This window comes from Sapajus apella, unplaced genomic scaffold (genome assembly GCF_009761245.1).
Source record: "Sapajus apella isolate SASKATOON/1434 unplaced genomic scaffold, GSC_monkey_1.0 scaffold4, whole genome shotgun sequence".
In the NCBI taxonomy this organism is placed as follows: Eukaryota; Metazoa; Chordata; class Mammalia; order Primates; family Cebidae; genus Sapajus; species Sapajus apella.
Window position 1 is genome coordinate 29,771,598 of NW_022436944.1, and position 26,004 is coordinate 29,797,601.

General features: G+C 44.3%; 1 protein-coding gene and 2 pseudogenes across 3 annotated transcripts in view; all 3 read left to right on the top strand.

The window, feature by feature from the left end:
- Positions 1–4,425: 4,425 nt before the first annotated feature.
- Positions 4,426–5,733, top strand: LOC116541471 (annotated as a pseudogene).
- A 502-nt stretch (positions 5,734–6,235) lies between these two features.
- On the top strand, positions 6,236–18,932 carry LOC116541460 (annotated as a pseudogene). The gene is made up of 2 exons (XR_004264824.1): positions 6,236–7,807; positions 18,922–18,932. The product of XR_004264824.1 is annotated as a putative elongation factor 1-alpha-like 3 (transcript).
- A 1,078-nt stretch (positions 18,933–20,010) lies between these two features.
- Positions 20,011–26,004, top strand: part of STAG1 (stromal antigen 1) — a 405,253-nt gene continuing 399,259 nt past the window's right edge. Inside the window, exon 1 of one of the 2 annotated variants that reach the window (XM_032265673.1) lies at positions 20,011–21,266. The gene's annotated coding sequence lies outside the window, so the exon portion shown is untranslated. The remainder of the gene's footprint in view (positions 21,267–26,004) is intronic. The other variant, XM_032265683.1, reaches the window with a different exon arrangement.

Consider the following 26,004-nt stretch of genomic DNA (forward strand, 5'->3'; position numbering starts at 1 on the left):
TTTTTTTTTTTTTTTTTTTTTTTTTGAGATGGAGTTTCACTCTTGTTACCCAGGCTGGAGTGCAATGGCACGATCTCGGCCCACCGCAACCTCTGCATCCTGGGTTCAGGCAATTCTCCTGCCTCAACCTCCTGAGTAGCTGAGATTACAGGCATGCGCCACCATGCCCAGCTAATGTTTTGTATTTTTAGTAGAGACGGGGTTTCACCATGTTGACCAGGATGGTCTCGATCTCTTGACCTCGTGATCCACCCGCCTTGGCCTCCCAAAGTGCTGGGATTACAGGCTTGAGCCACCGCGGCTGGCCCATATATTTTTTAGAAGCAGCAATACCAGCATTAGGATGGACATCTTTTTTCTGTACGACATTTAGAAAAGTAAGATTAATGGAACAAACTATAACTCTTACTGCCACTATCCTCAGGGCTACAACTGATACTCATTGTCTCCCTTGTCCTGTATCCAGGTTAGATTCCCCTTACCTTGAGCTATCACCTCAGTGGCTTACCTTGTGGCATGACCCAGACCCTCATCTTTGAAGGGTATGAACCCCTAGTCCCTATTCCTTTCTCAAGCTGAGGTTGCTATACTTGTCTGTTTATAGTCAAAATTGAAAAAAATTGTATACCAGAAGGTACACAGTTAGATTACCTAAATGCCAGGCATTCCACGATTCTGCTATATAATCTTTCCCTGATGCCAGAATGATGACTCTTCTTTTCGCCTGCTATCCCTGGACACAAAGAACACAAAGGGCCCAGGCTGATACAGCCATACCTTGTAGCTCAGTGGGAGTCTTGCTATATTCACTGGTAAAACTGCACTCCTTTTGGGGACCTGTACCTCCAACCTTGCAGACAACTCTCCTATCTTAGCCTCCCAAAGAGATGGGATTACGATTACAGGTGTGAGTCACCGAGCCTAGCCAGAATGGGTGATTTTATAATGAATGGAAATGTATTTCTTATAGTTCTAGAAGCTGGAAAGTCCAAGATCAAGAGGCTGATATATGGCAAGGCCTTCTTGCTCCCTCATTTTATGGTGGAAGGTGGAAGTGCAAGAGAGAGAGTGAAAAGGATCCAAACTCCTCGTTTCATAACAAAACCACTACCAAGATAACAGCATTAATTCACTCACTCTGCCCTCATGGCCTAATCACTTCTTATTAGGCTTCAACTCCCAACATTATTGCATTGGGGATTAAGTTTTCAACATATACTTCTTGGGGAACACATTCAAACCATAGCAGAGTGGCACTAATTTCCACCATTCCTTCAATAGTACTGTTTTGTTTTGTTTTGTTTTTGTTTTTTTGAGATGGAGTCTTGTTTTGTCACCCAGGCTGGAGTGCAGTGCTGCGATCTCGGCTCACTGCATCTTTTGCCTCCCAGGTTCAAGTGATTCTCCTGCCTCAGCCTCCCGAGTAGCTGGGATTACAGGTGCCCACCACCATACCTGGCTAATTTTTGTATTTTTTTTTTTTAGTAGAGAAGGAGTTTTACCATGTTGGTCAGGCTGGTCTTGAACTCCTGACCTTGGGTGATCTGCCCACCTCAGCCTCCCAAAGTGCTGGGATTACAGGTGCAAGCCACCACACCTGGCCTATCTATCTATCTATTTATTTATTTTTGGAGACAGGGTCTCACTTTGTTGTCCAGGCTGGAGTGCAGTGGTGTAAGCATGGCTCATTGCATCCTTGACTTCCTGGACTCAAGCAATCCTCCTGCCTCAGCCTCCTGTGTAGCTGGGAACACATATGTGTGCCACCATGCCTGGCTAATTTTTAAATTTTTTGTAGAGACAAGGTCTCCCTGTTTCACAGGGTGGTCTCAAACTTATGGTCTCAGGTGATCCTCCCACCTCAGCCTCCCAAAGTGCTGAGATTACAGGTGTGAACCACTGTACCCAGACAATACTTGTTGTCTTCATGGGGAGAAGTTTCTGCACCATCTCTGAGCAATGGTGCAGAGAGGGTGGGCCACTTCTGGGAATGTCCTCATCTAATGTGTCCAGCCCAATTCTTTCCCAACTAGGGCCCTGACCTTAACTTGATATACCTATCTTGATTGGAAAGTTAATCTTCTTTGGAGCTTAGCTACTCTAAGTTTATATTTTAGCTTATTCTGTATCCCCACTGCTGGAGATGAGAGCCACTTTGTGAGCTACTAAGTAGACCCTCAAGTTTTTACTTGGTGATAAATCATTCTCAATGAACCAACAGGTGATTAATCATGCTCAACTCTTCATTATCTTTTTTCTAGTGCATTGATCTGGTTAAACAATAGTCTTTGCTTTAGTCAGTCTGGGCTGTTATAACAAAATACCATACACTGGGAGGTTTAAACAACAGAAATTTGTTTTTCACAGTTTGAGGGGCTAGGAAATCCAACTTCAAAGTGCCAGCTGACTTGGTTCCTGGTGAGGGTTCTCTTCCTGTGTTGAAGATAGCTACTTTCTTGCTTTGTCCTCACATGGTCTTTCCTTGGCATGCATGCAGAAACAGAGAGAGAGAGAGAGAGATCTCTTTCTCTTCTTACAAGACCACTAGTCCTATCAGAGTAGACCCCCAACCATATGACCTAATTTAACCTTAATTATCTCTTGAAAGCCCTATTTCCAAATATAATTACATAGGGGACTAGGGTTTCAACATACATATTTTGGGGGATGTATTTCAGTCCATAGTACCACCCAATTCCATCATCCTTATAGTTGCTATTTCCCCTATATTTCTCAATGCCTAATATATCGTATCTGTAAATATATACTCTTTTACTGGTGTACCAATTCAATTGACCATGCATGAAAGTTTTAACAATTTGGACTGTCATCTTGTGATAGGGGTTCTCATTGTCAGGTGGGCAGCTAGTGATCATGCTCCAACACCCCATTTTAGTGCCTGCTTTCTCAGACCTCACTCCTGCCGGCAACTGTCATAGCTTGGATTCCTGGGAAGCAAATTATGAAACCAAAATTAACAGGCATATTATTTATTAAGGAGTGCTTTTGGGATTAACACTTGTGGAACAGAGGGGGAAGGAAGCAGGATTGTGCAGAGAGAGATTATGCAGATCATATAGGGAGTCTGGGAAGTTAGAATTGACTTTTAGAGTTGTCCCAAGTTGGGCTAAGATGGAGCTAAGATGGTCAAGCTCTTATCTTACACCTTCACTCTCAGGTTGTTTTTTTTTTTAGTTTGTTTGTTTTTGGTGACAGCGTCTGGCTGTGTTGCCCAGGCTGCTGGAGTGCAGTGGGGTGATCTTGGCTCACTGTAACCTCTGCCTCCTGGGCTCAAGCCATCCTCCCACCTTAGCCTCCCATGTAGCTGGGACTATAGGCACATCCCACCACACCTGGGTAATTTTTCTATTGTTTTAGAGATGGGGTTTTGCCATATTGCCCAGGCTAGTCTCAAACTCCTGAGCTCAAGCCATCCACACGCCCTTGGCTCCCAAAGTGCTAGTTACAGGCATGAGCCACCATACCTGGCCTTTTAGACTTTCACTTTGATCAGCAATTGTATATGGGCCTGGGAAGGAACCTAACTTTGAGCAAGGTGGCTCTCTGCAAATGTAGCAATTCTGAAAGTACTAAAGAGTTAGCCAACAGTAAACTCAGTAGCCAGAAGAAATCCTTAATTAAAAGGAAAGCTTGAGACAGGACACGGTGCTTCACACCTGTAATGCCAGCACTTTGGGAGGCCGAGGTAGGCAAATCACTTGAGATCAGGTGTTCAAGACCAGCCTGGCCAACATGGAGAAACCCCTGTCTCTACCAAAAAAAATTAGCCAGGTGTGGTAGCATGTGACTGTAGTCCCAGCTACTTTGAGGCTGAGACAGGTGGATCTCTTGAGTCTGGAAGATTGAGGCTGCAGAGAGCTCAGATTGTGCCACTGCACTCCACCCTGGGTGACAGAGTGAAAACTTGTCTCAAAAATAAAATAAAAGAAAAACATCAGGAAAGTTTACATAAAAATCTGGATTTCTAACAGCCCTCATGGGAAGGGAAAAAAAAGGAAAAAAGAAAAAAGATTTAGTAATACTAGCCAGTGAGGGGCTAATCAGCTGACTTTGAGAAGCAGTTGTCTATTTTATACTTGGTATGAGCCCTCCTGTTTGTTATAATCTCCATCCTTCCCAACAGGGAGGTCAAATATCAGTTCACTATTCACCATAAAGTCTAAACTGTTGTTTTTATTACATTTGGTCTTGCTTCCCCACCGCCCCACATTTACATTAAATTTTTGGCCCTTGGTCTACAGACAGCCTTTTTAGTCTACCTAAGGACAAAATCCAGTGGGACATAATCACAGTGTCTAAGTGTTCATAGTAACTTTACTATATGGCAGAAACGTACAGAACAGAAAGTTTCTGCTCGTGGATGCCACCGAAGAAGCATCATTAAACTCTCTTCTCCCTGCTGTCATGTCTAAGTCAGAGTCTCCTAAAAAGCCTGAACAGCTGAGGAAGCTCTTCGTTGGAGGGTTGAGCTTTAAAACAACCGATGAGAGCCTGCGAAGCCATTTTGAGCACTGTGGAATGCTCATGGACTGTGTGGTAATGAGAGATCTAAACGAAGAGCTGTAGGGGCTTTGGGTTTGTCACATATGCCACTGTGGAAGAAGTGGATGTAGCCATGAATGCAAGGCCACACAAAGTGGATGGAAGAGTTGTGGAACCAAAGAGAACTGTCTCAAGAGAAGATTCTCAAAGAGCAGGTACCCACTTAACTGTGAAAAAGGTATCTGTTGGTGACATTAAGAAGACACTGGGCTGGGTGCAGTGGCTCATGCCTGTAGTCCCAGCACTTTGGGAGGCTGAGGCAGGCAGATCATGAGGTCAGGAGTTTGAGACCAGCCTGGCCAACATGGTGAAACCCTGTCTCTATTAAAGATACAAAAATTAGCTGGATGTGGTGGCTGGCACCTGTAATCCTAGCTACTCGGGAGGCTGAGGCCTTGAACCTGGGAGGCAGAGGTTGCAGTGAGCCCAGGTCGTGCCATTGCACTCCAGCCTGGGCAACAAGAGCAAGACTCCTTCTAAAAAAAAAAAAAAAAAAAAACAAAAAAAAAACACTGAAGAATGTCACCCAAGAGATTATTTTGAACAATATGGAAAATTGAAGTGATTGAAATCATGACTGACAGAGGCAGTGCCAAGAAAAAGGGCTTTGCCTTTGTAACTTTGATGACCATGACTCCATGGTTATCCACTATCTTAACCAAGAGAATGGTTATCTTATGATTGCCATTCAGAAATACCATACTGTGAATGGTCATGACAATGTGGTGGTGGTTGTGGAGGTGGTTTCAGTGGGAATGACAACTTTGGTTGTGGAGGAAACTTCAACGGTCATGGTGGCTTTGGTGGCAGCTGTGGTGGTGGTGGATATGATGGCAGTGGAGATGGCTATAATGGATTTGGTAACAATGGAAGCAATTTTGGAGGTGGTGGAAGCTACAGTGATTTTGGCAATTACGACAATCAGTCTTCAAATTTTGGACCCATGAAGGGAGGAAACTTTGGAGGCAGAAACTCTGGCCCCTATGGTGGTGGAGGCCAATACTTTGCCAAACCACAAAACCAAAGTGGCTATGGAAGTTCCAGTAACAGCAGTAGTTATGGCAGTGGCAGATTTTAATTAGGAAACTAAGCTTATCAAGTGAGGAGAGCCAGAGAAATGACAGGGAAGCTACAGGTTACAACAGATTTGTGAACTCAGCCAAGCACAGCAGTGGCAGGGCCTAGCTGCTACAAAGAAGGCATGTTTTAGACAAATATGCCTGTGTACGGGCAAAAATTTTGAGGACTGTATTTGTGACTAATTGCATAACAGGTTATTTTAGTTTATGTCCTGCGGAAAGTGTAAAGGATTCCAACAAAGAGTTTTAATGTAGATTTTTTTTTTGTACCCATGCTGTTGATTCCCAGACTGATTTCCACTCTAGCCTGGGCGACAAGAGCAAGACTCCCTCTCAAAAAAAAAAAAAAAAAAAAAAAGTTCTTTTTCAGAAATGACTTGATTGGGGAGGGTGGCACTTGGGGGAGAAAAAATAACTTGATTATAAAATATATGTAGCGAAAGATTGCAAAAGTGATCTGAATATGTTTCCATAATGTATTTTAACCCAGAGATGATTTATAGCTTACTAAATTAATTAAACATGAAGGATCAATTTCTGGTGGTAATGAGGGGATTAAAAATTTAATTATTGCTTTTTTGCAACGAGTTTGCCACTAGAAAACAGGTGTTGTGAAAACTACCCCTAAGAGCCAAAATGGGAAAGAAAAAGACTCATATCAACATTGTCGTCATTGGACACATAGATTCGGGCAATTTCACCACTACTGGCCATCTGATCTACAAATACGGTGGCATCGACAAAAGAACCATTGAAAAATTTGAGAAGGAGGCTGCTGGGATGGGAAGGGGCTCCTTCAAGTATGCCTGGGTCTTGGATAAACTGAAAGCTGAGCATGAACATGGTATCACCATTGATAACTCCTTGTGGAAATTTGAGACCAGCAAGTACTACATGACTCTCATTGATGCCCCAGGACACAGACTTCATCAAAAACATGATTACAGGGACATCTCAGGCTGACTGCACTGTCCTGATTGTTGCTGCTGGTGTTGGTGAATTTGGAGCTGGTATCTCCAAGAATGGGTAGACCCGAGAGCATGCCCTGCTGGCTTACAAACTGGGTGCGAAACAATAATTGTTGGTATTAACAAAATGGATTCCACTGAGCCACCCTACAGCCAGAAAAGCTATGAGGAAATCTTTAAGGAAGTCAGCACTTACATTGAGAAAACTGGCTACAACCCTCACACAGTAGCATTTGTGCCAATTTGTGGTTGGAATGGTGACAACATGTTGGAGCTAAGTGCCAACATGCCTTCGTTCAAGGGATGGAAGGTCACCCATAAGGATGGCAATTCCAGTGGAACCACACTGCTTGAGGCTCTGGACTGCATCCTACCACCAACTCATCCAACTGACAAGCCCTTGCACCTGCCTCTCCAGGATGTCTACAAAATTACTGGTATTGGTAATGCTCCTGTTGGCTGAGGGCAGACTGGTGTTCTCAAACCTGGTATGGTGGTCACCTTTACAACTGAAGTAAAATTTGTCAAAATGCGCTCTGAAACTTTGAGTGAAGCTCTTCCTGGGGACAATGTGGGCTTCAATGTCAAGAATGTGTCAGTCAAGGATGTTCGTCATGGCAATGTTGGTGATGACAGCAAAAATGACCCACCAATGGAAGCAGCTGGCTTTACTGCTCAGGTGATTATCCTGAACAAATCAGTGCTGGCTATACCCCTGTACTGGATTGCCACATGGCTCACATTGCATGAAAGTTTGCTGAGCTGAAGGAAAAGATTGATCGCCATTCTGTTAAAAAGCTAAAAGATGGCCCTAAATTCTTGAAGACTGGTGATGCTGCCATCGTTGATATGGTTCCTGACAAATCCATGTGTTTTGAGAGCTTCTTGGACTATCCACTTCTGGGTTGCTTTGCTGTTCGTGATATGAGATGGACAGTTGCTGTAGATGTCATCAAAGCAGTGGACAAGAAGGTGCTGCTGGAGGTCTTGTCCTCCAGCAAGGACACCAAGACTACCCAGAAAGCTCAGAAAGCTAAATGAATATTATCCCTAATACCTGCCACAGCGTTCTTAATCAGTGGTGGAAGAATGGTCTCAGAGCTGTTTGTTTCAATTGGCCATTTAAGTTTAGTAGTAAAAGACTGGTTAATGATAACAATGCATCATGAAACCTTCAGAAGGAAAGGAGAATGTTTTGTGGACCACTTTAGTCTTCTTTTTTGCATGTGGCAGTTTTACGTTATAAGTTTTTAAAATCAGTACTTTTTAATGGAAACAACTTGAACAAAAGTTTGTCACAGAATTTTGAGACCGATTAAAAAAGTTTAATGAGGAAAAAAAGTTAATTATTGGCCAGGCACAGTGGCTCATGCCTGTAATCCCAGCATTTTGGGAGGCCAAGGCAGGCAGATCACCTGAGGTAAGGAGTTTAAGACCAGCCTGGCCAATAGGGTGAACCCCGTCTCTACTAAAACTACAAAATTTCCAGGCATGGTGGTGCATGCCTGTAATCTCAGCTAGTTGGGAGACTGAGGCAGGAGAACTGCTTGAACCCAGGAGGTAGAGGTTGCAGTGAGCTGAGATTGCACCACTGCCCTCCAGCCTGGGTCACAGAGTGAGAATCCATCACACACACACACACACAAAGTTAATCTGTTAAGAATATGACCAGACTTCTATCCAATTTATCAGCATCACTGAAAACTAGAATATATTATACTACATAATGCCTTGAGATTTTGAGGGAATGTAATTCAAATTAAGTCTCAGCAGAATTGAAATATTTTCAAATATCCAAAAACTGGAAATTTATCTTCCATTCTTTCATAAGTAGCTGGTGACGTTCTCCAGCAAAATAAGAAGATAAACTAAGAAGACTATATTACTTCATTTTCACACTGCTGATAAAGACATACCTGGGCAATTTATAAGTGAAAGAGGTTTAATGGACTTACAGTTTCACATGGTTGGGGAGGCCTCACAATCATGGCAGAAGGTGAAAGCCATGCCTCACATGGCAGCAGACAAGAGAAGAGCGCTTGTGCTCCCCTTTATAAAATCATCAGATCTCATGAGATTTATTCACTATCATGAGAATAGCACGGGAAAGACCCACCCCCAAGATTCAATTATCTCCACCATATCCCTACCACAACACATGGGAATCATGGGAGCTGCATTCAAGATGAGATTGTTGGGGACACAGCCAAACCATATCATTCTGCCCCACCCTCTCCCAAATCTCATGTCCTCACATTTCAAAACCAATCATGCTTCTCAACAGTCCCCCAAAGTCTTAGCTCATTTCAGCATTAACTCAAAAGTCCACAGTCCAAAGTCTCATCTGAAGCAAGGCACGTCCCTTCTGCCTATGAGGCAGTAAAATCAAAAGGAAATTAGTTACTTCCTAGATAAAATGAGAGTACAGGCATTGGATAAATTCAGCCATTCCAAATGGGAGAAATTGGCTAAAATAAAGGGGCTAAGGCCCCATGTAAGTCTGAAATTCAACAGGGCAGTCAAATCTTAATGCTCCAAAATGATCTCCTTTGATTCTGTGTCTCACATCCAGGTCACAATGATGCAAGAGGTGGGTTCCCATGGTCTTGGGCAGCTCTACCCCTGCGGCTTTGCAGGGTACAGCCTCCCTCCTTGCTGCTTTCATGGGATGGTGTTGAGTGCCTGCAGCTTTTCCAGGTGCATGGTACATTTTGGAGTCTGGAGGATGGTGGTCCTCTTCTTCTCACAGTTCCACTAGGCAGTGACCCAGTGGGTACTCTGTGTGGGGCTGCCCACATGACATTTACCTTCTGCACTGCCCTAGCACAGGTTCTCCCTGAATGCCTTGCCCCTGCAGCAAACTTCTGCCTGGACATCTAGGCAGAGCTTCCTCAATTCTTGACTTCCGTGCACCCACAGGCTGAACAGCATATGGAAGCTGCCAATGTTTGGGGCTTGAAGCCATGGCCCAAGCTGTACCTTGGCCCCTTTTAGTCATGGCTGGAGTGGCTGGGACACAGGGCACCAAGTCCGTAGAATGCATAGAACAGAGGGACCCTGGTACTGGCCCATGAAACCATTTTTTCCTCATGGGCTTCCAGGCCTGTGATGGGAGGGTCTTCTGCAAAGGTCTCTGACATGCCCTTTTTTTTCTCTCTCTCTTGCCCTGGAGTGCAATGGTGCAACCTCAGCTCACTGTAACCTTGACCTCCTGGGTTCAAATGATTTTCCTGCCTCAGCCTCCCAAGTAGCTGCAACTACAGGTGTGTGCCACCATGTCCAGCTATTTTTTTGGTATTTTTAGTAGGGATGGTATTTTTCACCATGTTGGCCATGCTGGTCTCAAACTCCTGACCTCAAGTGATCCACTTGCCTAAGCCTCCCAAAGTGTTGGGATTACAGGTATGAGCCACCACTTCCAGCCTTTGGAGACATTTTCCCCATTGTCTTGGTGATTAATTCAGCTCCTTGTTACTTATGCAAATTTCTGCAGCCTGCTTGAATGTCTCCTCAGAAAATGGGATTTTTTCTGTTTCACTGTCAGTCTGAAAACTTTCTGAAGTTTTATGTTGTTTCCCTTTGAAAACTGAATGCCTTTAACAGCACCCAAGTCACCTCTTGCTTTGCTGCTTAGAAATTTCTTCTGTCAGATACCCTAAATCATCTCCCTCAAGTTCAAAGTTCAACAAATCTCTAGGGCTGTGGCAAAATGCTGCCAGTCTCTTTGCTAAAACGTAACAAAAGCCACCTTTGCTCCAGTTCCCATAAGTTCTTTATCTCCAGCTCCATTTGAGACCACCTCAGCCTGAATTTCATTGTCCATATCATCATCAGCATTTTGGCCAAAGCTATTCAACAAGCCTCTAGGGAGTTCCAAACTTTCCCACATTTTTCTGTCTTCTTCTGTGCCCTCCAAACTGTTCAAACCCCTGCTTGTTACCCAGTTCCAAAGTTGCTTCTACATTTTTGGGTATCTTTTCAGCAGTGCCCCACTCTTCTGGTGCCAATTTACTGTATTAGTACATTTTCATGCTGCTGATGAAAGACGTACCAGAGACTGGTAATTTACAAAAGAAAAAGGTTTAATGGACTCACAGTTCCATGTGTCTGAGGAGGCCTCATGATCATGGTGGAAGGGAAAGACACACCTTACATGGTGGCAGACAAGAGAAGAGAGCTTGTTGCAGGGAAACTCCCCTTTACAAAACCATCAGATCTCATGAGACTTATTGACCATCTTGAAAATAGTATGAGAAAGACTCACCCCTCATGATTCAATTACTCCCACCAGGTCCCTCCCACAACACATGGAAATTGCGGGAGCTACAATTCAAGATGAGATTTGGGTGGGGACACAGCCAAACCATATAGAAGACATAGACACTAGGAAAGAATGGCTCTAACTTTGGAGTACAGTAAAGGGAAGTTTTTAGTGGTACAGCAGAATTAAGGGACAATTAGATTAAATGGAGGCAGAAGGCCCAACGTTCTTTAGGGGTACGTATCAGGGGCAAAAGAGAGATCATCTCTGTAAATGGAAAAACTTGATATGATAAATTAGGTAAAAGATCCAGGAGGCAAAATGCAATTTGAAACTTCAGGAAAAACAAAGCTATACAAGTTTGCTTTTTTTTTTTTTTTGAGATGTGGTCTCGCTCTTGTCACTTGGGCTGGAGTGCAAAGGTGCAATCTTAGCTCACTGCAACCTCTGCCTCTTGGGTTCAAGTGATTCTTCTGGCTCAGACTCTCGAGTAGCTGGGATTACAGGCACCTGCCACCACGCCCAGCTAATTTTTGTATTTTGAGTAGAGCTGGGGAAATTTGGTTTTCATTGTTGTTTTGTTTTTGAGATGGAGTCTCTCTCTGTCACCCAGGCTGGAGTATAGTGGTGCTATCATGGCTTATTGTAGCCTCGAACTCCCAGGCTCAAGTGATCCTTCCACCTCAGCCTCCTGAGTAGCTGGAACTACAGGTGTGTGCCACCACATCCAACTAATTTTTTGTAAAGCCATGATTTCACCATGTTTTTCAGGCTGGTCTTGAACTGCTGGGCTCAAGTAATCTGCTACCTTGGCCTCTCAAAGTGCTAGGATGACAGGTATGAGCCACTGTGCCCAGCCTGTTTGAGATCTAAATATGAAGCACAGATATTTGGGCAATTGTAAATAAGGGAATATAATCCATTTGATCCTGATGTTCTCTGCATTTTCATTTGAGTGGTTTTCTAATGGTTTTCACAGTGGTTCAGTGGTTTTGTAAAAGAGAAAATGTAATCCTAGCACCCTCCTTAGTCTGGAAGTTGGCTCTTAACTGTATCAATCTATGGACAAAACACAAAAGACTTCTTGTGTTTAAGGGAGGTGAGTAGAAGGTGTGAAGGAAGAATGGTGGTGTTAATAGTGGAGAGCTGTAATACTATCTAAAGTCAAAATGTTATCTAGTGTTTTATCTTGTATTATTCAGTTACAAAGAAGTGTGGTAGCCCACACCTGTAATCCCAGCACTTTGGGAAGCTGAGGTGGGCAGACCACCTGAGGTCAGGAGTTTGATACTAGCCTGACCAAAATGGTGAAATTCCATCTCTACTAAAAATACAAACGTTAGTGGGGCATAGTGGTTCACACCTGTAGTCCCAGCTACTCGGGAGGCAGAGGCAGGAGAATCGCTTGAACCTGGGAGGCAGAAGTTGTAGTGAGCCAAGATCACACCATTGCATTTCAGCATGGGCAACAGAGGGAGATTCTGTCTCAAAAAAAATAAAATAAAATAAAATTACAAAGAAAAGAAAACCAAGGAAACACACAAACTTAATATAACTGTTAAACACTAGACCAGTGAGTATTAACATAATCTTTATCAGCTATAGCAGGGAGTAATTAGATACTGTCTAAAGTTAATATGAGCATATTTAGAAATATTGAAGTAATTCCAAACAAACAAACAAACAAAAACATGTAAAAGATGTTGTCCCTGGGGAGTGGCCCTGGAGGTAGAGTTAAGATGACGCTTGGTTGCTTTTCACTATAAGTTCTTTTGTCCTGTTTGATTTGTTACAATTTATTTTGTACCCTTTTATTTGTTGCCATTGTGCATCTCTTTCACTGAAAATAAATTAGAGGTGGGTTTTCTGCCTGTATGGAAACAATGTTTTAGATATCTATTCTATCAAGTATGATTCCACAGCCCAGCTCCATGCCTGATACCTGTAATCCCAGCACTTTGGAAGGCTGAGGTAGGCGGATCACCTGAGGTCAGGAGTTAGAGACCATCCTGGCCAACATGGTGAAACTCTGTATCTACTAAAAATACAAAAATTAGCCAGGTGTGATGATGTGCACCTGTAATCCCAGCTACTCAAGAGGCTGAGACAGGAGAATCGCTTGAATCCAGGAGGTGGAGGTTGCGGTAAGCCGAGAACGCACCACTGCACTCCAGCCTGGGCAACACAGCAAGACTCCATCCCTCACCCCCCAAAAAAGAATGATTTCCCAAAGTAGTCCAGGCCTCATTCAGGTCTTTTGAAATAAGCAATGAAGTGAAATCTGAAGGACATCAAGAAATGTGGACTAAGAAAATGGTTGTTTTACTGGTACTTGACTCTAAATAATAAGAACTCTTAGCTTTTACTCACACTAGTTCCAGCCATCTGCCTGAGACTTCTTTTTAAAAAATATTTGAGCAATTCTGATCCTCTGCATTTTGAGAATAAAGTTTTGCCTGTAACTAGGTTAAGTTTACTGATTCTGAAAGGGAAGGTATTCTGGATTCCTCTTACCCTTTTATTACCAAAAATGGGGCAGAACTTTTTGATTTAGTTATCCATCCATCTGTCTTTTGGGTCTGTCTCTCTGCCTGCCTATTTGAGATAGGGTCTTGCTGTGTCACCCTGGCTGGAGTGCAGTAGCATGATCATGGCTCACTTAAGCGATCCTCCCACCTCAGCCTCACAAATAGCTGGGACTACAGGTGTGTGCCATCCTGCCCAGCTAATTTTTTATTTTGTGTAGAGATGGGGTCTCCCCATGTTGCCCAGATTAGTCTTGAACTTCTGGCCTCAAGAGATATGCCTGCCTCAGCCTCCTAAAGTGCTGCAATTACAGGTGTGAGTCACTATGCCTGGCTGATTGCTCAGTTTTAGAAAATATAGTGTTTTTAGGCCAGGTGCAGTGGCTCATGCTTGTAATCCCTGCACTTTGGGAGGCTGAGGCGGGTGGATCATCTGAGATCAGGAGTTCGAGACCAGGCTGGCCAACATGGCAAAAACCCGTCTCTACTAAAAATACAAAAATTAGCTGGGTGTGGTGGTGGGTGCCTGTAATCCCAGCTACTCTGGAGGCTGAGGCAGGAGACTTGCTTGAACCTGGGAGGCAGAGGTTGCAGTTAGCCAAGATCACGGCATTGCACTCCAGCCTGGGTGACAGAGTGAGACTCTTTCTCCAAAAATAAAATAAAAATAAAAATAAAATAAATAAAGGAGGGCAGGCGCAGCGACTCACTCCGGTAATCCAAGTACTTTGGAGGCCAAGGCAGTGGATCACCTGAGGTTGAGAGTCCAAGACCAGCCTGACCAACACGGTGAAACCCTGTCTTTAAAATAAAATAAAATAAAATAAAATTTAAAAAAAGGAAAAATCATGGTTTAAATCCAGTAGGGAGGACAGCGTGGCATATTACTGCCTTAATTGCACACCTTAAGAGTAGAAAAGAAGGGAAAATTATTTCCGATATTTGCAAAGATCTACCAATGTAAGAAAGAACAAATACCTTGTGACCAAGTGAAAAATGCAAAGGAAGAATACTTGTTTTGGGGGAGATTAAGATGAGACAGTGGTCATGATCCCTGAAACACAGGGTTTGTGGAAAAGGGCGAGGAAGCTTGATCAGAAGACCTCTCTTTGCTCTAGATATTGAGTAGTTGCATCTGGAACTCTGCAAAAGGGGAAAAAAAGGGAAGAATAATGAATCAAATTTTACTTTTTTTTTTTTTGAGATGGAGTCTTGGTCTGTCACCCAGGATGGTGTGCAGTGGCATGATCTTGGCTCACTGCAACCTCTGCCTCATGAGTTTTAAGTTATTCTCCTACCATCTGCATCAGCCTCTCAAGTAGCTGGGATTACAGGTGTGTACCACCACGCCCGGCTAATTTTTATCTTTTAGTAGAGATAGGGTTTCACCATGTTGGCCAGGCTGGTCTCAAACTCTTGATCTCAGGTGATCTGCCAGCCTCGGCCTCTCAAAGTGCTGGGATTACAGGTATGAGCCACTGTGTCAGGCCCAAATTTTGCTTTAAAAGTCCTTTCTGTGCAAGAAATATCACCATTATCAAAATGCAAAAGAAGTTGAGTTAATGTGTCTTACTTTAAGCAGAACTATAAGGCCAATAGCATAACTGAAATATTTTGTGTGCTAAAATTGTCCAGAGAGAAAAAAACACAGAAATCTGGCCCAAATTTTAAAGGAACTATGCAATCTACACAATCAGAAACTAACTCTTTATGTTATAAGGCAAAGTTTTTCATGCTATTGGTTAATAAATGTTAATTATGGCTAATGCATTTTCAGAAACACCGATTTGGTACGTTTGCAAGGAAAACAAGAAAAGCAATCTAAAGTTCCCAGTAAAACAACACTATAAAAAATTCTTTTAAAATAAACTATTGGAACTCTTGCTCAATGTCTTCCCATTTCAAAGGCTATAGAATGCATTTTTTTTTTTCTATTTATAACATTAAATATCTGCTTTTGTACCAGGTTGGCTAAGAGATTGAGTTGAAATAAAGTTCTGATGGGCAAGTGTCTGATGTCCTTTTTTATATTGTAGGGGTGAAGGGAAAACTTTTATATGTAATAACAAAGGGAAAAGTTTTCCCTCTGCTGCAAGTTTGCTGAAAAATCAACTGGCAACAGTCACATTGGGCTGGATGCAGTGATTGATACCTGTAATCGCAGCACCTTGGGAGGCAAAGCAGGGAGAACTGCTTGAGTTCAGTAGTTTGAGACCAGCCTGGACAACATAGTGAGCCCTCATTTCTACAAAGATTTTTTTTTACTGGGGGGCACTGGCTGGTGCAGTGGCTTACGCCAATAATCACTGCAACCTCTGCCTCCGGGGTTCAAGCGATTCTCCTGCCTCAGCCTCTTGAGTAGCTGGGACTACAGGCACATGCCACCACGCCTGGCTAATTTTTATATTTTTAGTAGAGATAGGGCTTCACCGTGTTGGCCAGGCTTCGGCCTTGTAAAGTGCTGGGATTACAGGCATGAGCCACCGCGCCCAGCCAACATTGCATTTCTTTTTTTTTTTTTTGAGATGGAGTCTTGCTCTGTCACCCCGGCTAGAGTGCAGTGGCATGATCTCGGCTCACTGCAACCTCTGCCTCCTCGGTTCAAGTGATTCTCCTGCCTCAGCCTCCCAGTAGCTGGCAATTACACGTGCCTGCCATCGTGCCCAGCTAATTTTTTTTTTTTTTTTTTTTGTACTTTTAGTAGAGACGTTGTTTTACCATCTTGGCCAGGCTAGTTTCAAACTCTTGACCTTGTGATTCACCCGCCCAGGCCTCCCAAGGTGCTGGGATTACAGGCGTGAGCCACTGCACCGGCCAAACGTAGCATTTCTTTTGGAAAAAAGCTTTCTTGGTCAGATAAGGAAATTCCAAAGAGCGTATCCTTGGTGCTTCCAGAAAGAGGATCAGGGAGACAGAGAAAGACAGAAAGAGATCTTGGTTCTCAGACCTTTCAATTTTCAAAGCACTCAGCATGCTAAACTTTGGGGAATCATTTTTCTGTGCCTCAATAATATTTTGATAATATGTATTATTTGAAGCTGTTAATAAAAATTGTTGTGTTTGAAAATCCTTGCCAAGAGAATTGAAATCTTGATCAAGAATTTTGTAAAAGCTCAGGAAGGTGACATTCAAAAAAAAGAATTTTGTAAAAGCACCCTCTGCCTTTATGTGTAATTCTGTAACAAAGTCAACACATTATGGGACCTTTATTACTTTATCTTACCAGACAGGTAAAGGATGAATGAATCTGCCCTTCACTTACATTTATGATTAATCAGACAGGTCAGCTAGAGTGAATAATTTATAACAAAATAGAGAAAAAATGAAAAAAGATCAAGGCATACCTTGAATGTCATTCTACTATTTTAGATATCTTTTTTTTCTTTTGAGACAGAGTTTTGCTGTTGTTGCCCAGTCTGAACTGGAATGGCGAGATCTCGAACACTGGCCTCAGCCTCTCAAAGTGCTGGAATTATAAATGTAAGCCCCTGTGTTGGGTTATGATGAGGATGATGAGGATTATTTTAGTCAGTATTTCGTAGTAATTCTGAAAGTTATATAGCTGAAGTTTAATTTTTTTTTTTTTTTTTTGAGACGGAGTTTCCCTCGTTACCCAGGCTGGAGTGCAATGGCACGATCTCAGCTCACCGAAACCTCTGCCTCCTGGGTTCAAGCAATTCTCCTGCCTCAGCCTCCCGAGTAGCTGGGACTACAGGGACACACTACCCTGCCCAGCTAATTTTTTGTATTTTTAGTGGAGACGGGCTTTCACCATGTTGACCACGATGGTCTGGATCTCTGATCCACCCGCCTCGGCCTCCCTAAGTGCTGGGATTACAGGCGTGAGCCACCGTGCCCGGCTAATTTTTTTAAAACTTATTTATTTTTTGATAAAGCATAAAGCCTCCCAAAGTGCTGAGATTACAGGCGTGAGCCACTGCACCCAGCTAGATGATATCTGTTATGCCATAGGAATCACAGGATGCTTTTGTGTAGGTATACAATGTTGCATTTTAAAAAGAGAGGTGAAGCAGGAGTGTGGAGTAGAGGGAGGTGGGACAATGGCACCTACCTCTAGACCTAGCTACTTGGGAGGCTGAGGTGGGAGGTTGGCTTGAGCCTAAGAGTTAGAGGCTGCAGTGAGCTATGATTGTACCACTGCATTCCAGCCTGGGCAACACAGCAAGACTCTGTCTCAAAAACAAACAAACAAAAACAAACAAAAGGGAGGTGAATGAAGGGAGAAGTGTTTAGAAGGCTATTATGATAGTTTTGGTGTAAGGCAGTGGGAGGATGAAAGGGGAGAGGGGTTTCAATAAGAATGGCAAAAAAAAAAAAAAATAAAAAAAAAAAAAAAAAAGAATGGCAGCAGCAGAAGAAAAAGCAAGTCATTTGAATGAGGTATGATGGGACGTAGGCTTTTTTGAAAGAAAAGAATCAAGTCTGGCCATATAATTTAAAGCCTAGGGCTTTAATGTAATTATTTATAAATGTAATGTATAAATGTAATGGATAAATTTATAAATGTAATTTATGGCCGGGCGTGGTGGCTCAAGCCTATAATCCCAGCACTTTGGGAGGCCACGGCAGGTGGATCACGAGGTCAAGAGATCGAGACCATCCTCGTCAACACGGTGAAACCCCGACTCTACTAAAAATACAAAAAATTAGCTGGGCATGGTGGCGCGTGCCTGTAATCCCAGCTACTCAGGAGGCTGAGGCAGGAGAATTGCCTGAACCCAGGAGACGGAGGTTGCGGCGAGCCGAGATCGCGCCATTGCACTCCAGCCTGGGTAACAGGAGCGAAACTCCATCTCAAAAAAAAAAAAAAAAAAAAAAGTAATTTATGGTGTAATTATTTATAAACACTAGCTCAATTATTAAGTGTGAGGGCAAAATAAAATTTTAGATTTCTATAAACTTAGAAAGTTGATTACCCAGGCCCTCAGACTTAAAAAAATGCTAAAAAGTTCTTAGCAAGATCAGAAACAAGTGGCCTGTTAGCACAGTAGTTAAGGTATAGAGACTGCAACTGCAAGGTTGCTGGTTCAAATCCTCAGTGGAGCCAGTCTTAAATTAAAAAAAAAGAAACCTCTTGGGAAGATCAGAAACAACAAATGTAATAATGCTGATGGCATTTCTATAATATATAAATATTAAATAGTTTAATACTCATAACAACCCTATGAGATTGGTACTGTTGTTATTTCCATTTTGCAGTTGAGGAAACTGAAACACAAAGAGATTTGCCTAAGGTTACATAGCTTTCCAGAGCAGTCTGGTTTCACAGTTCATGTTCTTAATCACTACACTATGCCAAAATTACAATGTTAAGATATATTAGGAAATTCAAGTAAGAGAGAGGAATTATTTTAAGTGTTGAGTTTTGAGCTGCAGCTTTCTGGCAAGTAGCTGAACACGAGGAACCTCAGTTAAGGAAAAATCAGGAACAGACTAATTTTGGGAAACCTAAGAGAAGGCATGTAGTAGAGAACAGATTGAAGAAAGAGGAGGTGCTAGCAAAGAAATCGGAAGACCAGCAAACTAGGTAGGTGTAGATTCAGGGAAGCATCTTAGAAAGGCAAAAAGGGTTTCAAGGAAGGGATAGGGATTGGTGAAAACTGTAACTGTTTCTTTTGAGAAATGTGACAATGAAAGGAAGGTTGATAGTATAGCAACTGGAAGGAGTAACAGTACTGAATAAGAAAAGACAACAGAAACTTTTTTTTTTTTTTTTTTAGACAAGAGTCTCACTGTTGTCGCCCAGGGTGGAGTGGTCAAGTGATCTCAGCTCACCACCACCTCCACCTCCTGGGGTCAAGCGATTCTCCTGCCTCAGCCTCTTGAAGCTGGGATTACAGGCGCACACCACCAGGCCTGGCTAATTTTTGTATTTTTAGTAGAGACGGGGTTTCACCATGTTGGCCAGGATGGTGTCGTTCTGTTGACCTCGTGATCCGCTGGCCTTGGCTTCCCAAAGTGCTGGGATTACAGGTGTGAGCCACCGCACCCAAGCCAAGGCAACAGAAACTCCTGAGAAGTTGAAAGGAAGAAGCCAGTGGATAAGAAGGTATTTACGATATAAGATACAGTACTTAGGAAAGTAGTGGTGGGAGGAGGAGATGGAAAGGGATGACATACATAGTTTCAGGCAGAGGGATAGGCTCTGTAGAGAAGGAAAAGGGTTCTGGGCTAATTTGGTTAGTTTTGAAATCATGAGCAGGAGGTGGTCACACATACTTTACAATGGAGGGAACGTCAAACCGGAATTGGAGTCCCATAGCTTTGAGCCCAGGAAACTGGATGAATTTATCTATTAGTATGAACTGGGACTGGCATCTTTAATAACATGGAAAGCTCGAAAGAGTCTTTGTGGAGAATAGGATAGGAAATCAGCCAGAGATTAGGAAAAAACTCAATAAAATTATAAGTAGGAGTCCGGTCACAAGTTTATACTGGTTATGACTGCCTCCAGCGAAAAGCCACACATCTTGTAACCCTTGGAAGAGAAACTACAAATAGGAGTAACCTACTGCAGAATGGCCCTGAAGTCTACAGTTGAGCGACTCTATACTGAAATAGAGCTGGCTATAGCAATAGAGAAGTTAGTCATACATGGGGTAATGATCCAAGAAAGGGTTCACTTTTGTAGTGAAAACTTGTAAGCAGGTGAAAGGTAGGAGCCATAGCCACGGAGGGGCAAGTGGTGATCAGGGAAGAGGTGACATTCAATATAAAAGTTTGTTCATGATTTCACCTTAGTGATTATTTCTCTTTTGGTATCTAGAAGGCTAAGATTCTCATGTCTATTTCGGAGCTACTGAAAGTAGTCCTAGGTTGTGGAAGGAAAAATCCAACTTCACAGCTGAGTCTATTTTCTCAGTCTAGTTATATTCTCTTTTCACAAACTAGCCAATGCTGCCGCCTTACGCAAAGCCGGCACCACGGAAAGGATGTGCTTTACAGAGGCAGGGTGACGCCACTCGGCCTGGGGCGGGCAGGGTTTCGTCAACATTAATGGCGAGGGAAGTCCCCAACACTTCCTTTGAAACCTTTTCACTCTCGCCTAGTGAAAGCGCTTGTCAACTGTAAATCGTTAATACAATGCTACGCTGTGAGGCCCTCGCTAAATTCAAGTAAAGTGGGAGCAGGGATCTGCCGTGGCCTCGCCCTCGGGTGTCCGCAGCGCGTCTCGAGAGCGGCGGATGGGGGCAGCAGCAGCCGGGCGGGGGAAGAGGAAAGCGCCGGCCCTGAGAACTAGGGAGGAGCCTCGGTGAAGGAACCCGGGTTGGGTTCCTTCCTAGGTTTCCAAGAAGCTCCAAAAATGGCGGGCTGCAACCCGGCGAGCCGGACGCGCAGGCGCCACCGTGGCCATCCTTCCGCCTGCCTCTGGCGGCCCAAGAACCTTCCATAGCGCCCTTACCCAGAAATCTACACAGCTCACGATTGGCTGAGCTGCGCGAGCGCTCCGTGTGGGGGCGGGGCCGCCACGCAGAGGCCACGTTTCCCGCCCCGCTGGTGCGCGTGCGCGCAATCCCCACAGGAAAGCGTTTGCGCGCGCCCTTACCGCGGCCCCTAGCTCGCGCCTCAGCTCCCTCCCCTTTCCGGGCAGGCCCGTCCCGTCAGCAAGGCAGTGAGCACCGCGGCCAGCAGAGGGCGGTCCGGACCCAAGTCTGCAGCGGCGCCATTGGCGTGTGGAAAATGCCACCAGATGGCGGGTTAGGATTGCAGCTCCGTTGAAGGCGCGGCCCCCGCTCCCGAACCCCCGGCGACCACCCCGTAACAACCCCCCCACATCGGGAATAACACACCGGAGACTTTTGGGGGGAAACTAGGTCGACGGCCGGTGGCGCCCGGATGGGCAGCTGAGGTGAGTGCGGGCGGCGGCGACGGCGGCGGGGGGCGGGAAAGAGGGGGAATGCGGCGGCAGCGGCGCGGGGGCTGGAAGCGCCGATCCAAGATGGAGGCCGGGCGAGAGCGAGAGAGCGCGAGCGGGGAGCGGGCGGGCCGGGCGCGGGCCCTGCGCGGGGGAGGGAGGCCGCGCGGGCCTGTGCGGGGCCCGGCGGTCGTGGGTCGTCCGACTGCACGGAGAAGCAGCTGTGGGCGCGGCGGGCACCCTGGCGCCTTCGTCGCTCGCCACCCCTCTCGCGGGCCCCGAAAATTTTGCCCCCGCCCGCCTGGGCACTACGGCGACAGGCGCGGAAGCCTTTGTGGCGCGCTCGGGCCCGCCGCCAAGCCCGCCCTCCGCCCCCCCGCCCGGGCTCTCGGGACTCGCCCGCGCCCAGCGGGGCCGGGCCGAGGCGGGCTGGCGCGAATGCCTTCCGCCGCCCGCCGACCTGCGTTTCTGCCGTGTTTTAGCGGCGGCGGCGGCGTCACATGACAACGAGCTCGCCTCAGCGCTGGGGCCTGGGGGGTCGCTCGGCGGGGTGGCTGGCCCAGGCTTCTTGTTGGCGGGGTGGGGCCGGGGTGGCGGCTGGGGGAGATGGGGCGTCATGCCGGGCTCTCCAGCTGTCTGCTCTCTGAGTCCGCGACGGGGGCCTCCTTATGAAACGTGTCCAGGCCCAAGCACTGCCCCGCTAGTTTGCCAGTCCCCTGAGGAAAGAGGCCAATAAAAGTTGTTTTCCCTCCTTTCTCGAGGTGGGGGCGGGGTGGGAAACTGAAATGCTTGGTGTTGGACCTGAGCCTCGTTTGCAGGGTCCGGACTGGGTGCTTCTTGTATGGTATGGGTACTAAAAAATTTTCAGGTTTTAGGACCGTCAGGTCACTCCCATCTACCCACATTTGAAATGTTATCGATTCTCTTCACATTGCAGGGAATCGTGCCCCGGGCGTATAAGTCTTGGGATGGTTTTGGACAAGAGAAAAAAACTGCAATTTGTGATAAAGAATTATTTGCTGTTAAAGTTGGTGTTAAGATGGATAGAGTTTATTCTTTCTCGTGGTTCTGACTAGAAGGACTGTATTTTGCATCTTAGCAAATATTTTCTTTACACGAGAAAATATCTGAATTGGCACAAAGTTGTGATTTGTAACTTATGTGGAATTTGACTGTGACTCTACATTTTAGTTTTCCTCGTGTTTTAAGAAAATTGCACATTCTCATGGTGAAGCACTTAGGGAAATATACAGAACAGTGAAAATAAAAACAACTTGTTTATTGTATGGTAGTATAATGTACGTTGTTCTTATATTCATAATGTATGAAGAATTCAGGCTAAAAAGTTTTAACTAAGCAGGGGAATAGGGAATAGAAAGAAGCAGAAATGTTATTTTCTTGCTTTTGGTGATTAGGAATACTTAGCAGAAATGTTATTTCCTTGCTTTTGATGATTAAGAATACTTATAAGACAAATTGTTACCTAAAGTTGTAGATCTACAGGTGTTTTGCCACGTTTTTTTTTACTTTACCTGTTTAAAATGTACTTTGAGTAAATTAAATTCAAGTGGGCTGCTAATGGTCATTTTCAGGAACTACTTTTGAGTGGAAATTTTTCTGTATCCACTTCAGTTTCGGTGTTGGGATATTTAAATAGATGCAAAATATGGAAATTTGTTGTATTACTAGGATTGCCTCCTTTGAAGACAGTAATAGAATGACTGTAGATTTGATTGGCTCTTTTTAAAGCCTTAAGGGCACTATGGTTCAGGGGAGAGTGAGTGCACCCTGGACTGAAGTTACTTTGAACATCCCCTGGGTTTGTGGTGTTCAGGATGTTACCCCTGTGAGCCTTACTTTCTTCATCTCTAAAATGGGGAGCTGGGCCCAGTGGTGCACTCCTGTAGTTCCTTCCAGCTACTCTGTAGGCCGAGGCAGGAGGAACTCTTAAACCCAGGAGTTTGATACCTGCCGGGGCAACATACAAGACTCCATCTCTTTAAAAAAAATAATAAAATGGGGTAATATGGTGATTGTGTAACAAGATGTGTGTGAAAAACCCTTTTAGTTGCTATAACTTAAAATTTATAGAATTTTATATAGTTTTAAACTTTTTTTCCCTTGATTCTGGTGCTCTATATGTCTTCATAATCTCAGTGCTGTAAGAAGAAATAATATATTTTGGGGAAAGATACATCATTCTTGTTTCCCCTTTTACTCGTTGCTTTGTCCTGTATCTTTATATCCTTAGGAGGATGTATTAGGCTTTTTTTTTTAATTCGTAACAAATCATACCCTTAGCAGCTTAACAATTATTTCAGCTTCCATAGGTCAGAAGTTTAGGAAGGCATAGCTGAGCATCTCACAGGCTAAAATCAGGGTGTCAGCTGTGGCTGCAGTTCATTTCTGAGCCTTAGAGTTGTCTTTTTTTAGAGGGGGGGGGTTTCACTGCAACCTCTGCCTCACGGGTTCAAGCAGTTCTCCTGCCTCACCTTCCCGAGTAGCTGGGGCTACAGGTGTACACCACCACACCCAGCTAATTTTTGCATTTTTGGTAGAGACAGGGTTTCACCATTTTGGCCAGGATGGTCTCAATCTCTTGACCTCGTGATCCGTCCCCCTTGGCCTCCCAGAGTGCTGGGATTACAGGTGTGAGCCTCTGTGCGTGGCCAGAGTTGTCTTTCAAGGTCACTACTTGTTGGCACAGTTAATTTCCTTGCAGTAGTGTGACTGAAGTCCCTACCTTCTTGTTAGCTGTTGGCCAAGGACTGCTTTCAGTTCCTTGCCATGTGGCCACATAGACAGTTCACAACATGACTGTTAGCATTTATCCAGGCTAGCAGTAATCAGTCTCCTTGATTTCTTCTGTGTCTGATCCCTGATTCCCCTTTAAGGTCTCTTTTAAAAAGGTCACCAGATAAGGCCCACCCAGATAGTCTTCTTTTTGGTGAACTCAACTGATTAAGGACCTTAACTACATCTGCAGACTTATATTTTGTCATATAACATAACTGCAGTAATAATAATCCATTATTTCTACAGGTCTTTGCCAGACTCGAGCAGAGGGTTATTTAAGGTTCTTAAGAATTTTGCCTGCCATGGGAAAAGAAGTATCTTCATATTTGCCTCTTCAGATTTTGGACATATAAGGAGAGGATATAGGCAGAGCAGTAATCCCACTTGATCAGTTTACTCTTACTTGTATTGCCTTTTCCTCACCTTTTTTTTTCCCCCCATATTTCCTGGTACCTTAGTTTAAGTGCCTTCCTCTGTAAAAGCATTCTATTGCATTGAGAGGAAGTTAAAAAAAACCCTAAAATTTAAAAAGTTATTAAGGGAGGCAGTGGGAGAAGGGAGTTTATATAATTATTTTTTCTTTCATTTACAGTATGGCATTAAGAACATTTTTTTAAATTAAAAAAAAAAATTTTTTTTTTGTCTTTTTTTTTCCCCTTTTTGTGGAGAACAGGGTCTCGCTGTATTGCACAGTTAGGTCTCGAATTCCTGGGTTCAAGCTATCCTCCCGACTCTGCCTCCCTGAGAGCTGGGATTACAGGCGTGAGCCACAGCGCCCAGCCAATTTTTAAAAATTATTATTACTTTTTGAGTCTGTCCCAACCAGAGTGCAGTGGCATGATCTAGGCTCACTGCAACCTCCACTGCCTGGGTTCAAGTGATTCTTGTGCCCCAGCCTCCCGAGTAGCTGTGACTAGAGGCATGCTCCAGCACGCCTGGCTAATTTTTTTTGTATTTTCGGTAGAGACAAGGCTTCACCGTGTTGGTCAGGCTGGTCTTGATCTCCTGACCTGAAACGATCTGTCTACCTTGGCCTCCCAAAGTGCTGGGATTACAGGCATGAGCCACCATTCCTGGCCAGTTATTTTGATTTTTTAAAAAATTATGTAATTCTTGCTATTCCTTGATGCCTTTTGTTTTACCTGTTTTTGAGATGACACTGAATCTCAGAGAAGTTAAATAATTTATCTTTTTTTTATTTTTTGAGGCAGGGTCTTTCTGTCTCTCATGCTGGAGTTGTGCAGTTGTGCAGTCATGCTTCACTGAAGCCTTGACTTCCTCAGGCTCAGGTGGGGACTACAGTAGCTGTGACTATAGGCTCGTGTCACCATGCCCGGCTAATTTTTGTATTTTTTGTAGAGATGAGGTTTTGCCATGTTGCACAGGCTGGTCTCAAACTCCCAAGGTGCCAGGATTACAGGTGTGAGTCACTGTGCCTGGTGGAAGTTAAGGAATTTAAATGCCTTGCATCACACTAAGTGGCAGACAGATTGACACAATCATTGCCATTCGACAGTTGCTGTGGTGTGATTGGTCTAGCAAAGGACATCATTTTCTTTTTTTTTTTTTTTGAAATGGAGTCTTTTTCTGTCACCCAGGCTGGAGTACAATGGTGTGATCTCGGCTCACTGCAACCTCTACCTCCCAGGTTCAAGTGATTCTCCTGCTTCAGCCCTCTGAGTAGCTGAGATTACAGGCATGCACCACCATGCTCGGCTAATTTTTGTATTTTTAATAGAAACGCGGTTTCACCACTTTAGCCAGGATGGTCTCAATCTCCTGACCTTGTGATCTGCCTGAATCGGCGTCCCAGGGTGCTGGGATTACGAGCGTGAGCCACCATTCCCAGCCAAGGGGAGAATTCTTAAGAAGAGAATAGTTAATTTGAAAGTGTAAGAGTAAGGCTGTAGAAGTTTAGTCATGGTATGTGGTTTAG